The sequence below is a fragment of the Pteronotus mesoamericanus genome, unplaced genomic scaffold, assembly GCF_021234165.1.
Source record: "Pteronotus mesoamericanus isolate MK-2021 breed Mesoamerican mustached bat unplaced genomic scaffold, CSHL_Meso_final contig_221, whole genome shotgun sequence".
Taxonomy (NCBI): domain Eukaryota; kingdom Metazoa; phylum Chordata; class Mammalia; order Chiroptera; family Mormoopidae; genus Pteronotus; species Pteronotus mesoamericanus.
In genome coordinates this window covers 13,967,507-13,980,808 of record NW_026555092.1, presented here as the reverse complement: position 1 = coordinate 13,980,808, position 13,302 = coordinate 13,967,507, and positions in this window count along the sequence as shown.

Genomic DNA, 13,302 nt, shown 5'->3' with positions numbered 1-13,302 from the left:
GCCCTATGTGAAGGTAGCTGGTGATCTTGAGCAGAGAGTTCACCCCCAGTTCATAACTTTAACGTTGGATGCTGCTCTGCAGGAGCAAAGTCTGTACGAGGCCAACTCTTGGAGCCAGGGCCCTTGGTCAGAGCTGTCTGTGTGGCTGGGGAAGCCAGGCCTCTCAATGTCCACTGCCAGGCTACTGGTCTGTGGGTATTCTGGGCAGGTAGGAGGGCACAGTGCAGCAGAGTCTAAGATTATACACACAGCAAAGAAGGAAGACTAGAAATTTGGTCAAACTGAGAACCAAACCAGTGTTGGGGAACCAGAGAAGGCCAAGACTGGCTAGAAACTGACAAGAGGGTTGTCAAGTTTCTGTGTCAGTTATAGAAAAACAAGGTCAGAAAGTAACTCTTCAAACATCTGCTGGTTCCAGGTCTCTCTCTTCTGTGTGTCTTGGCACCTCCAGAAGAGACAGCAAGTTGATCTTAAAGGGACCAAGCCTGATTTCTAAAAGAAGTCCAAAATGTATTCTCTATTCATTCCTTGTTTTCCATCCCAGCAAAATGACTACCTACATTATTGTTCACAGGAGTAAAACCTGTGAGGTTTCTAAGGAGAGTGGGTCTCCCTTTACTCTCATTCTTTTCACAGTGAGGCCCCAGCTTCTCACTGTAACTTTGGAACTCTGTAAGAATAGTAACATCTGTCATACCTAGCAAGTACCAGCTGCCAGGCATTTAATCTTTATAATGTGAAGTAGATATAATAGGCAGAATAATGTCCTCCCCAAAGATGTCCACATCCTAATCCCCAGAACTTGCGAACGTGTTACCTTACATGACAAGGGATTTTGCAGCTGTGATTAAGTTAAGGATTTTGAGATGAAAAGATTATCATTGCCTGGTGGGCCCAGTGTAGCCTCTGTGGTCCTTAGAAGAAACAGGTAGGAGGGCCAGCGTCAGAGGAGACAGGTTAACAGAAGCCAAGGTTGGAGTGATGCAACCATAAGCCAAGGAGTGTCAGCTTTGGCAGAATACTGACTCAGTTTCCTCATCTGTAGAATGAGAAATAATAGTACCTAATCTTGGCGAGGGGGTGTTCCAAAGTTAAACAAGAATAAAATGAAAACATGAATCCACAAATCTCTGTGTGCTATATATGTGAGTACTAGAATGTGCTAGCTTGTTGGTTTTTGTTGTTTTGTTTTGTTTTTTGGTTTATAATGTGCCAAGCCCCAGGTTATACTGTGGGTGGGTGCATGATGGGGATACAAATAGAAAAGTGGTTCCAGTGCCATGATGGGGAGGGGCAGTCCTGTATATCACCTGCCATCATACACGTTTAAATAATGAGGGGATAGAGGCAGAGAGATGGGGTCCTTCTCGACCCCTGATGGCTTCGCAGGTCCCAGTTTCAATTTCCATGAGGTCTGGCTGAGTTTAGTTTCCATGAGACCTCCACATCCTTCCAGGAAGTACTGTCCCCTTTACTTGAGCTAGTCGAGTGGGTTTCCACTTGCTTGTAATCAGTGATCCCTGAGGAATACAAAAATATTAAGTCATCAGCCTGTTTAGAGGGCCTCAAGGAAGGTGAAATTGATTATTTTCTTTTTCTGCTGGGGGAGATAGAGGGACAGGAGCTTGAAGTGTAGGTAGGAACTGGACCTTGTTTGGGGGTGAGAGCATAGTGGTGTAAAGAGCGTGGTCAAAGGATGGACACTGGAAAATGCAGGTTATGTTCTCCGAGCTGGGAAGTGATGCACTCTGCTAGGAATTTGGTACGTGCAAAAGAGAGTGGAGAACCCCAGGGATGGAGCTGTAAGCAGGAGCCAGGTCCTGCACACCCTGAATGGCAGGCTGAAGACACAGGACTTTATTCACAGAAAAAGGGAGTCCCCACTGATGGCTTTTTAAGCACAGGAATGACAGAGTCAAGGCCAATGAGCTGCAGTTGAGGATGGATGGCAGGTGCGCAGCGCTGGAGGCAGAGTTGACAGCTAGGAGGCTGTGGTAGTGGCCAGGGCAAAAACAGCGAGCCTGGGGCTAGGGCAGGGACAGCGGACACAATAGTGAAAATTGATGGGATTATCACCAAGGCCAGAAGGAAGGGGTGTTCTGATTGGCCAGTTTGGTCCTGTGAGTGACCCCCCACCAGAGGATGGAGCAACATGGTAGCCCCCAAGATAACATGGACTGAGAGGGCAGTTTCCCAAAGGAACCAGAAGGAAGACAACGTAAACATGTGCGGGACAGAAAAACCAAAGAGAAACTGGAGCTCTGTCGCACATTTTGCTAGAACAGCAAAATTTGGGGCATGTGAAAGAGAAAGAAAAAGCATGAAAATTCAAAGTAGTCATTGCATCTTTGATTTTAGTGGTGAAAATGGAAGGCACTGGAATGTCCAGTAGCAAGGGACTGGTTAAATAAATCATGGGCCATGCGTTCAATGGAGCCATACCCTAGACTTAAAAAGGAAATGATAGATTCGAATGCATAGGCATGGAACTGTATCCATGAGAGCGGGGTGTGAAAAAAAAAGTAATTAACTGAATAATGTGTATAACATGATCCTGTTTATGCCAACAGAGACATGTAACCACTTTTTCCTTAGAAGTTCCAGGAGGGCTGGCTCTTACAAGAACAGCAGTCACAGAAGAGCCAGATGTTCTGGGAGCTACAAGTGGGGATGAGGGCGCCATGTCTGTGGGGTTCAGGAGGGCGCAGCCCAAAGATGGAAGGAATGAGTGGGAGGAAGTGAAAAGAGATTTTTTAGCAGCTGCTGTGAGTGAGATGCTTGAGGGAAAAGAGATGTCTAAAGCTGACTTTGTCAAAGCTCTGAAAAGCCTCTGCAGCACCTTGCTAAAGGAACCAACGATAAAGATTCACATTATTCTTCAAGCTCCTGGAGTCCAGTTGAATTAGTTTGGATGCACTGTTGGCCAGAGACTGGCCTTAAAGACTTCTTAGGTATATTTGGGTCACATCTGTGTATATTTATATCAGCACTTAAAAAAAGTCTGAAAGGATTTACACCACACTAGCAACAGTGGTTATCTCTGAAGGAAGCAACATAAGGGACTTTATTTCCTGTGTGTGTGTGTGTTTGTTTGTTTTTTAATTTTTTAAACCTTATCAGCCCTGGCTGGGTTGGCTTAGTGGACTAAGCACCAGCCTGTGAACCAAAGGGTTGCTGGTTCAAATCCCAGTCAGGGTACATGCCTGGCTTGCAGGCCAGGTCCGCAGTTAGGGGAGCAGGAGAGTCAACAAATTGAGATCTCTTTCCCTCTCCTTCTCCTTCCCTTTCCCTCTTTCTAAAAATAAGTAAACAGAAATTAAAAAAAAAAAAAAACCAAACCTAATCATACCTTAATAGAATAAACACTACAGATATAGAGAAAGGAGAAGGAAAAAAATCTACTAAAATCAAAGTGCACAATAAATAAATACATGTTAGCTACAAGCATACTGAGTAAACAGTAATTAAATGACAAATTAAATAAAGCTAGTAACAGATTAAATGTTGAAAACCCAAGACAGTGGGAAAGCGCCCTCCTCCACGCTGCGCACCCCCCGCCCCAGCAGTGCCATGCAGGGTCCTTTTGGCTGGGGACTGAGGCTGGGGTTCCACTTCCAGGAGCCTAAACTGGAAAGCCTTTAGACCACAGGCTATGGCCTGTTCCAGAAAGGGCTATGGGGAGAGGATCCCCAGGGCAGATCCCCAGGGCAGACCAGATACCTCTGCAAAGGCTGAAGTCTCTCTCCTCCTCCCTTCTCTGTGTTCTCCCCTTCCCTTCCTACTCTTCCCTCCCCTCTCTTAGATTCCCTCTCCTCACCCCTGCCCTCCTCTCTCTCTAGGAATCTCAGTTCAGTTCAGTAAACATTATGGGAGTCAACTCTGCATGAGACCCTACCATGCTTTCAGGGTGAGTTGCAGAAGTGGATGAGAGATCCCAAGGAAACCAGGAGAACTTGTTTTAAAGAAACTTCCAGTCCAAAAGAGAGAGAAAGAGAGACCCCATAAAAGTCCCAGGCAGCCAGATCGGTGGAACAAGGAAACTACCCTACAGTAGTCTGAGAGCTAAGGTAGGTCCATGTCTCTTCCTGAAAGGTCAAGGTGACACTTGAGCAAAGGGGGAGAATTTAGGCAAGTATATGGCAGAGAGCATGGCTGAGGCCAAAGTTCGAGGGGCTGTTGACCCCACCTTTATGATGATATGGGGCGATCTGAGTGGCAGGAATGTAGGTTATGTGGCAAGGAACAGGATCCAGGTCTGAGGGGAACAGCCTTGAATGTAATGATAAAGATCCAAGACCTTATTTTCTAGGCCTGGGAGAGTCAGCCACAGATTTAAATGGAGGAGTGACAGAGTCAGGTGTGCATTTTGGAACAATGTCTGGAGATGAAGTGGAGGAAGGGTTGGCGAGGGATCAGTTGAAGCAGGCACAGAGTAACAAGGCTACAGAACAGACCGGAGTTCATATGCTGAGGTCCCAAATGAATGCAACAGTGGGTATGAGAAGACACTGAGAGAACCAGGCACACCCTTGGGCAGTGACAGCTGTGGTCTGGAGCAGGGACCAGAGTCCTCCCCGTTTTTGCTTCACAGAGAGAACAACTCCTAACTGTGTCCATTTCATTCATCCTATTGCTTATCATTCATTCATTTTGAAAGATGTTCCTGATGCCTTCTCATTGCCCAGCTTGGGCCAGTCACCAAGATAGAGACATAAATGGGACATAATCCCTGTTATTTAGGAGCTCAGGGTCCAGTAGGAAAGGCAAACATGATAGATTGATTGTAAGAATCGCTCCAGTTATTCCTCTCCCTGTGTACAAGGTCTGTCCAGAGGTATCCTGTCATAGAAGGCTGGGTGGAGGAGGGCAAAGCAGGAAAAATTGGGGCAACTGTAACAGAGTAACAATAATTTTTTTTTAAAGGAGCTTATAGGAAGCAATGTGTGCCCTAACTTTCAAACTGAAGACACTTTGGGACTTTTTTCTTTTTCAATGGTTTAAGAAATGTCAATGCAAAAGATTTTTTCTATGCCTGGAATGTTCATTGCAAGAGAGAAATCAAGACTGTCAGATCAAGTAATGCTTTGCGTGTTTTAAAATTTCATTTTAAGAATAACAATTTTTTAATATTACAAAAAAATAGAGACATTTATTGAAGAAGATATAAGATATAAGAAACATTGTACATAGGACAATGACGCCTTAGTCCCCTTCAAATTAGGCACCTTGGGACCTCACACAGTTCTTCCAAACATCATCAGCTGCCCCGTCATATTTTCCAGAACCTCATCAACGGTCTGAAATCTCTTCCCTTTCAAAAGTGATTTTAGTTTTGGGGAAAGCCAGAAGTCACAGAGTGTCAAATCTAGGGTGTAGGGAGTCTGAGTCACCTGCGTGATTTGATGTATCACCAAAAAACTCTGCATGAGACGTGATGCATGAGTGGGCATGTTGTTGTGATGAAGCTGCCAATCACCAGTTGCCCATAGCTGCGGCCTTCTGAATTATCCAAATAGTTTCTGTGGAGGAATGTTCAAGTTTAATGCAAAATTTCATGCAGATTCATTGCTTTACTCGCTCAGTCATTTTGAAGGCAATGGCCACACAGTACACATGCTCACTCAATGGCGTCTTCTGACCCCAGGGACTAGTGCAGTGAAGTTGTCATTGTTCATGTGTGCACATTCCAATCCACTCTCCTTGGCTGCCAGGTTACATCGATGTTGCACAAACCACTGTTGTTATATTAACAATGGCTGGACTTTTCCCAGACAGACCTCGTACATGTGCCTTTGCAAAGTGGCTTTGGAATTCCTCTTTTAAGAGGTGGAATCTATTTCCCATGCCATAAATATGGTCTGTCTTGTGATTTATGTTGGCCGGGATAAGGTGGCAGTTCCAAGCCTAGACCTTAGGAGGCCAGGGGCCTTGCTGCTCAGTCTCCTGGAACCCTGTCATGCCGTGAAACACCATATGGAGCAGAGCCAAGTCTCCTTGGTGGCCCAGCTGGGGTTGAGGAGATGTAAGAAAGCACAGCCAAGATCAGCCCAGCCGAGACCAAATCAGCAGAACCTCCCAGATGGCTCAGATTCATGAGCAATAATAACTCCCAGTTTTGTATGGTTTGTTATACAGCAATAGCTGATATAGCACCCAGTTTTAAGCTCCCAGTTTTGTATGGTTTGTTATACAGCAATAGCTGATATAGCACAAGATAAACTAGTTCTTTTCAAAAGCACAGTATAAAACTTCAAACACAGATGTCATTAGGGATCATACACATTTCCGGTCTCATTGTACACCCACCTTGAAGCAGGGATCAGCATTTCACCTACTCTGGGGAGACAATGCTCCATGGGCTTCTTGTATTTTTGCACATTTTATAAGCCAAGGTACTGATTGCCTTTGACTGGAACTATCCTTTAAAGTATGTTTGTATAGCAAACAGCCCTGGAAGCTAGAGGTTGTCTCTCTCCAGAGCAAAGGGACAGTTTGTGTGTTATACAACGTAAAGATATGTCTCTCTCCAGGAAAAGTTTCAATTAGGCTTGCTGCTTATTATAAAAGATTTGGGTTCTCTAAACTTGTAACAAAACCTGCTGCATGTTAGTTGACTCTCTGTGTCACTCTGTGGGAATTGGGGAAACATCACAAATACTCATACTCTGGCTACTGCTACTGTCATGAGTCATAAAGTCCTCTGTGTCTTACTCAAGAGTCTCCTGTGTTCTGCCAGCATCCCTGACACTGTGGCAGGCTAACTTGTTAGCTTTGCAAGTAGGGTGAATCTCAGATCCTTCACAGTTCTTGATACTCACCCTTCCAAAACAATTTAATCCAATTCTACAAAGCCTTAGTAAATAACAGGTTTTACTGAAGATGTCATTGGGAGACAAGAGAAAGATTTACATAGCACACCACACACGAAACTTTCCGACCACCCCCCCACTCAAAACATTTATTTCCTCCACAAAGGCTTCAAAATTTCTTCAGCCATCAGCTGCCTCTTCTCCCTAGAGGCGCTTCCCCATCCCTTCCCCCATTCAGCCTCCCAGGCATACGCCCCACCCTCAGGCCTTTCTACAGCTCTTCCCTCACTCAAGCAGAGAAATCTGGCACACGCTTCCCCTAGTTGTGCCAGTCCAGGCTCCCCACACCCATCAGCCAACACAACAAAGGACCCACCCTTCTTGGAAGGTAGCTGCCTAGGATAAACAATAAACAATTTTTCCTTTCTCAGACATTATTTTTTCCTAACAAAGATGTAAGCAACGAAGCTTCAAAGGAAGGGGGGAAAAAACTATTTGTGACTGGGAGTACGGTTTTGCAAAAGGTGACACTAATCCCTGAAGGAGGAGTGGGTTTTCCAAAGACGGGGAAGGCAAAGGTCTGCCCGTGAGAATGGCTGGTGGGGAGGAGAGGGGGAGGCAGAGAGAGAGAGACAGAGAGAAGGAGAGAGAGAGAACTCCTCCGAGGCTAGAGGCTGGGGTCGGAGATTGAAAGACCCACTCGGGATGCAATCCCAGGCTTGGGATACACTGGAGTTCACTGAAGAGAACGACCCATTGAAACCACCATGAAATGTAGCCTGCCTCTGGGTGCCGGGCACATGTGTGAGGTTCTTTAAATTCACACATGAAATATCAAAGCACAAGGGCTTGTTACCAAAGGAAACACTCACTAATCATAGTTTTCGCCAGGAACACCCTAACTGACATTTTAATTAACAAGCTGTTCTCCCCCCAACTCCGTTTTTAATATAAGGACTTCTTGTTGCTTTAAATCTAAAATTAATTAAGTGCAAGTTCTCCTCCGAAGTGGAGTATATGGCTCATGCTAAATGGACAGGAGTGATAAGGTAAGATATATGGCTGGAGGTGGGAGGCTGGGGGCACTGAGAAACTCTGTTCTGTAGCTGAGGCGAACCTAGCCAGCCACGGCCCACCTCCTCACTGAGGGCCTGAGGGTCCTGGACTTTTTCCAAGAAATATTCCATTTGGTGTTGCAGCCCAGCTAAGACCTAGGGTTATGGAAGCTTCAAACACTGTTACAAAGCTCTTCACAATCTGGCCCCTGCTTGTCTCTCGAACTTTAATCTCACCATGTCCTGCCTCATTCATAGGTCCACCACACTGGCCTTGCTCTTCCCCAAACATGACAAGCTCATGCCCATCTCAAGGCGTTTGCACCTGCTGTTTCCTACACTTGGGACACTCTCCTGGCACATTTGCATGGCAGGTGTCAAGTGAGAGGCCAGCTCTCTTGACACATTTTCTAACCACTCACCCTAAAATACAAGTCAGTCCCTTCCCCCATTTGCCTTTATAGCACTTGTCAATAACTGAAATTGTGTGTAATTTATGTGTTCACTTGTCTCCCTCCACTAGAATAGCAGCCTCAAGAAAGCAGGGATTGGTGCCTTGTTCACCCAGGACACAGCTGATGCTCAGTTACTGTTGCACCGATGGAGGGATGCTATTCCTTCTGCTTACAGTGCTCACCCCTCCTCCCTTCCTCCTCTGCTTTCTCCCCACCTTTGCCTGGCTGTCTCATGCTCATTCTTTTGCTTTTAGCTTAAAAGACATTCCTTGACCCTTCTAGATTGAGCCAGGCCCCTCTAGAACCATAACTAAAATTTAAAATTGTTAGAATTGATTACTTAATGTCTACTAGAATGTAAGCAGCATGAGGGCTAGGAGTTGATGAAACACTCCGTAATCAGTAGCTGCTATTTAAATTTTTATCGTTATCTTAATTTTATCATCATGATACAAGATCCTTCTGAGCAAGGCAAGCAGAAGGAAGGTCTTCCAAAATAGCCTTAGACACAGCCATGGTCTCCCTGGGACCTGTGAAAGCATCTGGGGACATCAGGAGGAGGGACCTGTGTGACCTAAGGTCTACAACAGCAGTCCCCAACCTTTTTGGCACCAGGGACCCATTTCATGGAAGACAGTTTTTCCATGGACAGGGAGGGAAAGGGAGGCAGGAGGCAGAGCTCAGATGGTAATGTGAGCGAAGCTTTGCTTGCTCACCTGCCACTCACCTCTTGTGCAACCCAATTCATAACAGGCCACAGACCAGTACCGATCTGCGGCCTGCGGGTTGGGGACCACTGGCCTATAGTACAAGGGATCTTAGCACAACCATCCTTAAGCAAGTGCATCACTGGGGCCCCCTTTTGCTATTGAAATTTGTTCCTCTAGGCAATGCATCAGCTGAAGAGTATCTCATCATTCTGAATATAACATCTTTTATTTATCTATTCTTCTCTTGATAGACATTTTAAGCTGTTCACAATTTGTTGCTGTGACAAATAATTCTGCAATTATCCCTTCACTCTCCAGCACCATCAGATCTTTTCCTCTCCACTGGACTGTTCCCACAAGCTAACAAACACATTGTAATTTCTCTCATCTTAAAAAAAAATAGTAATAAAAAAACTCTTTGTCCCTATGTCCTGTTGCAGCTACCACTCCATTTCTTTGAAAAACTCTCACAAAACTTGCCTTTACTCAATGTCTCCATATTTCCTTCTTAATCTCATCAGGTTCTTGCCCACCACTCCACCAGAACACCTGGCAAGGTTGCCAGTGACTCCATGTGGCCAAGTCCAGCAGTAGGTTGTCATGCTCACTCATCCTTAATCATTGGTATCATTTGGCATATCGGGTCATTACCTCTTTATTGAAAACTCTGTTCATGTCCCTTTTCCTTGGTCCTCTTCGTGAAAAAGGGCCATTTCTTCTCAGCCACATTTTCTGATTTGTCTTTGTCTCTTGGTGCTCCAAACAATGGCAGGTACCAGGACTCCCTCTTTAAACTTCTTTTTATCACCGAGGCTGGTTCTCTGCACAACTCTGCCCCACAGTTCCAAGTACTACCTACATGCTGCTGACTCCCAAGTTTCCACCACCCACCTGACCTCTCCCCTCAACTCCAGCCTCGTAAGTCCAGCTGCCTTCTTGACACCTTCACGTAAATGTCTAATAAGCTTATTAAATGTAACATGCACATACACACCCTCCAAATCTTGTTAATTCGACAGTGTCCCTCCACCTTCATAAATGGCAGTCACATTCTTCCAAGTGCTCAGGAGCCAACTGGGGCTCTCATTCTTTTCTCACTCTCCATACTCAATCCTTCAGCCAATCCTGTCACTTTAAATAGTAAACAGCATTGATTCTGGATACGTCGCCACCAGCACCACTTCGTCCAAGCCGCAGCATTCCTCACCTAAATTATTCTTCCAGTCCCCTCACCTTGACCTCCTCCAGTGTATTTTCAACACAGCCATAGCAGCTGAAGCGGTCTTTGGGAAATGATGTGGTGTGACTGTGTTAGTTCTCTGCTCAGAACTTTCTCCCATGGCTTCCCAACTCACTGAGGATAAAGGCCAAAATCCTGACACTGGCTGACAAGGCTCAGTATGACTATCTTTCTTATTTCATCTCTTATCCTCCTAACGTGCTTGCTATTTCTCATGCTCATCATGAGCACTCCTCACCCTCAGGGCCTTTGCACTGGCTAGTTCCTCTGCCCCTTGCCACACAGCCATATCCACATGCTTTACTCTGCCCTAAAGTCTCCTCATTACAGGGACCTTCCCTAGCTGCCTTACAGAGAACAGTGGCCCCTCCCCCGGGTCCCTTATGCTCTTACCTGGCCTTACTTTCCTCGGCAGTGCTCATCATCATCTGACATACTCTGAATTTATTTATTCATTTATTGATTATTGCCTGTCTCCCCCCCAAGCGAAGGTAAACGGTATGAAGGGGCTACTGTGCATTTCATTACCAATCTCTCTCTAGTATTTAGCACACATAGAAGGTGCACACTAAGCATATGTTGAATGAATGAACATCTGCATCACATCTTTGTGCACACCCGGGTTTCTCAGGGTCAGATGCAGGAGCAGAACTGCTCATAGGGCTCATAGGGCACACGGTTTCAGTGTTCAATATACCATGGAGGTGCTATCCAGAGTGGCTTGCCTGAGCTTCCCATTTTCCCAGATCCTTGCCAATACTTTGCACTTTTGCCAGATGAATGGGTGAAAGGTGGTCCCATGTTGTTTTACTTTGCATATCCCTGATTATGGGTGAGGTTGAGGGTCTTTTTGTGTTTTCCCATGACTTGCCGTTCGACTTCTTTGCTCATTTTCAATTGGGTTGGTCTCTCTGGGCCTCAGTGCTCTTCTGACAATGGAGAAGCTCTGCTCAGATCCGCTCCAAGGTCCATTCCAACCACGTTCTCTGATGCAATTTAGTTGACAATTATTTATTGAGCAGATCTCAATGGGCCAGCCCTGGTCCAGGCATTGATGGTACCTCTGCAAAACAGATACAAAGCCTTGCTCTCGGAAGGTTGTCTTCTAGGAGGAGAGGCAAAAAATGGACAAGGACACAAGCACATGACATAAATTCAGACTGTGATCAGTACCATGAAGAAGAGTGATGGGTGGGAGGGGTTGTCACGAAAATCCTTTCCGAGGACATGACATTTAGCTGGCACCTGGAGGATGAGATGGAGCTGGCAATGGAAAGATATGAGGAAATACATTCCAAACAGAAGGAACAGAAAGCAGAGAAGCCCCAAGGTAAGCTTAGCAGTTATGAGGAAAAGAAGAAGGCTCAGGAGGCTGGAATGAAGGAGCTGGACCTGCAAATATCTGGGGAAGAACATTCCAGTTGGAAGGACTAGTGGGTGGCCAGGTCATCAGAAGGTGGAAGGCAACAAGGCTGTTTGGAGGGACCTAAAGGAACCATGGGCACTAGAGCAGAGGGAAGAAGAGGAGAGGGACATGGTGGGGGATGGGGGGAAGGCAGGGCCAGAGGTGGAGCTTTGGGTGCTGTTGTAAGGGTTCTGGACTTTAACCTAAAAACAGCAGGTGGACCAGGTGCTCAGATTTGCTTCCTTAGAAGTCCCGTGAAGCATAAACCGAAGGAGGACAGAAGCAGGGTTGAGGAGGTGGGGTAGGAGGCTGGAGCAAACACTTGTTTCTATGAACCTCTCACAGCCCTTGTCCGATTTGGGGAGCCACCATTCTGAGAATCCTATAGGGAGACAGGGTCATTTCCACATGCCAGAAGCTAAAATGACAGGGACTTGCTTTCCTTGACCCTTACAGTTAGAGCAGGGGTGAGCTGGGACAGTCACCTAGCTGTGCCTCTCTGGGATTTGGGTCTAAGCTAGTGCCACAGAGCAATCAGAGCCACCAGAAGTCATTCCACTGATGGGGCGGTGGCATATGGCAGTATGACCGTCAGAGGAGCCACTGCCCTGTCCTCAGGCAGGCTGTGGGCCAGAGGACACTGAGGTGCTTGGGTAACACAGCCCCACCCAAAGGGACAGCCACTGCCCAGCCCCAGAGAGCTGGACCAGGCTGTAAATCAAGCCCAGTGTGGCCAAATCTTCCAATGTCTGGGAAGAAGCTGGAAAGCCGAAATTTTATGTAAATCTCCCAGTTTTTATGCTGATTACAAATTAAACATTTAAAAAGCTTGCAGTTGGGGTAGAGAAGTCAGGCATAACATGCCAGTGTGACCAGCGTATAACCTCTCCTAATGTTTATCCTATTGTGGTAAGGAAGTCCTTCCTTCCTTCTAACAAAGTAAAGGGGGCGCACTTTAGCAGAAGGCTGGGAAATAGTCAGCTGGAGACAGAAATTTCCTGACCGAAAAGAACAGCTGAGCTCCCACTGCTCCCCAGAGCACAGAAGTCCAAGAGCAGAGGCTGAGCTGCATCCAGAGAAGAGGAAGTGGTGGCACCTTTGGATTAAAGTCGTGTGGCTGGAGGAAGCCAAGGGTGAAAAGAAGAGCAAATACCTAAGGAGACAACCGTCATCTATGGGTGGCCCTGCCTGTCCTCTGGAGAGAAACAGGCAGCATCAGGCAGGAGGAAGCAAGAGCCTGAGACCTGGGCTCTGCCACCAACACACCAAGTGACCTTGGGCCCTTCCTGGGCTCAGTTTCCCTCTCAGCACCATGACGGGGTGGGGCTAGGCGGGTCCTAAGAGCATGCCCAACCCTGCCGTCTTATGCTGCTGGCATCCCCCACCCCACCGGCTGTAGGATGGGCAGTCTTTCCAGAGATGCCCTGCGGGGCACAGGGGCAGCAGATGAACTCGGAGATCCATTCCCACCACCGCCGCTACCACCAGGCACTGAGCAATCATTTCTGGAATAACTTCAGATTCAAGCAGCTTTTGTAAACTGCCCCATTTAAATTAAAACAAATCAATATGCTTTCTAAAATTTAGTCTCAGCTAAACAGCTGTGACAGTTCATAGCAACCTGAACT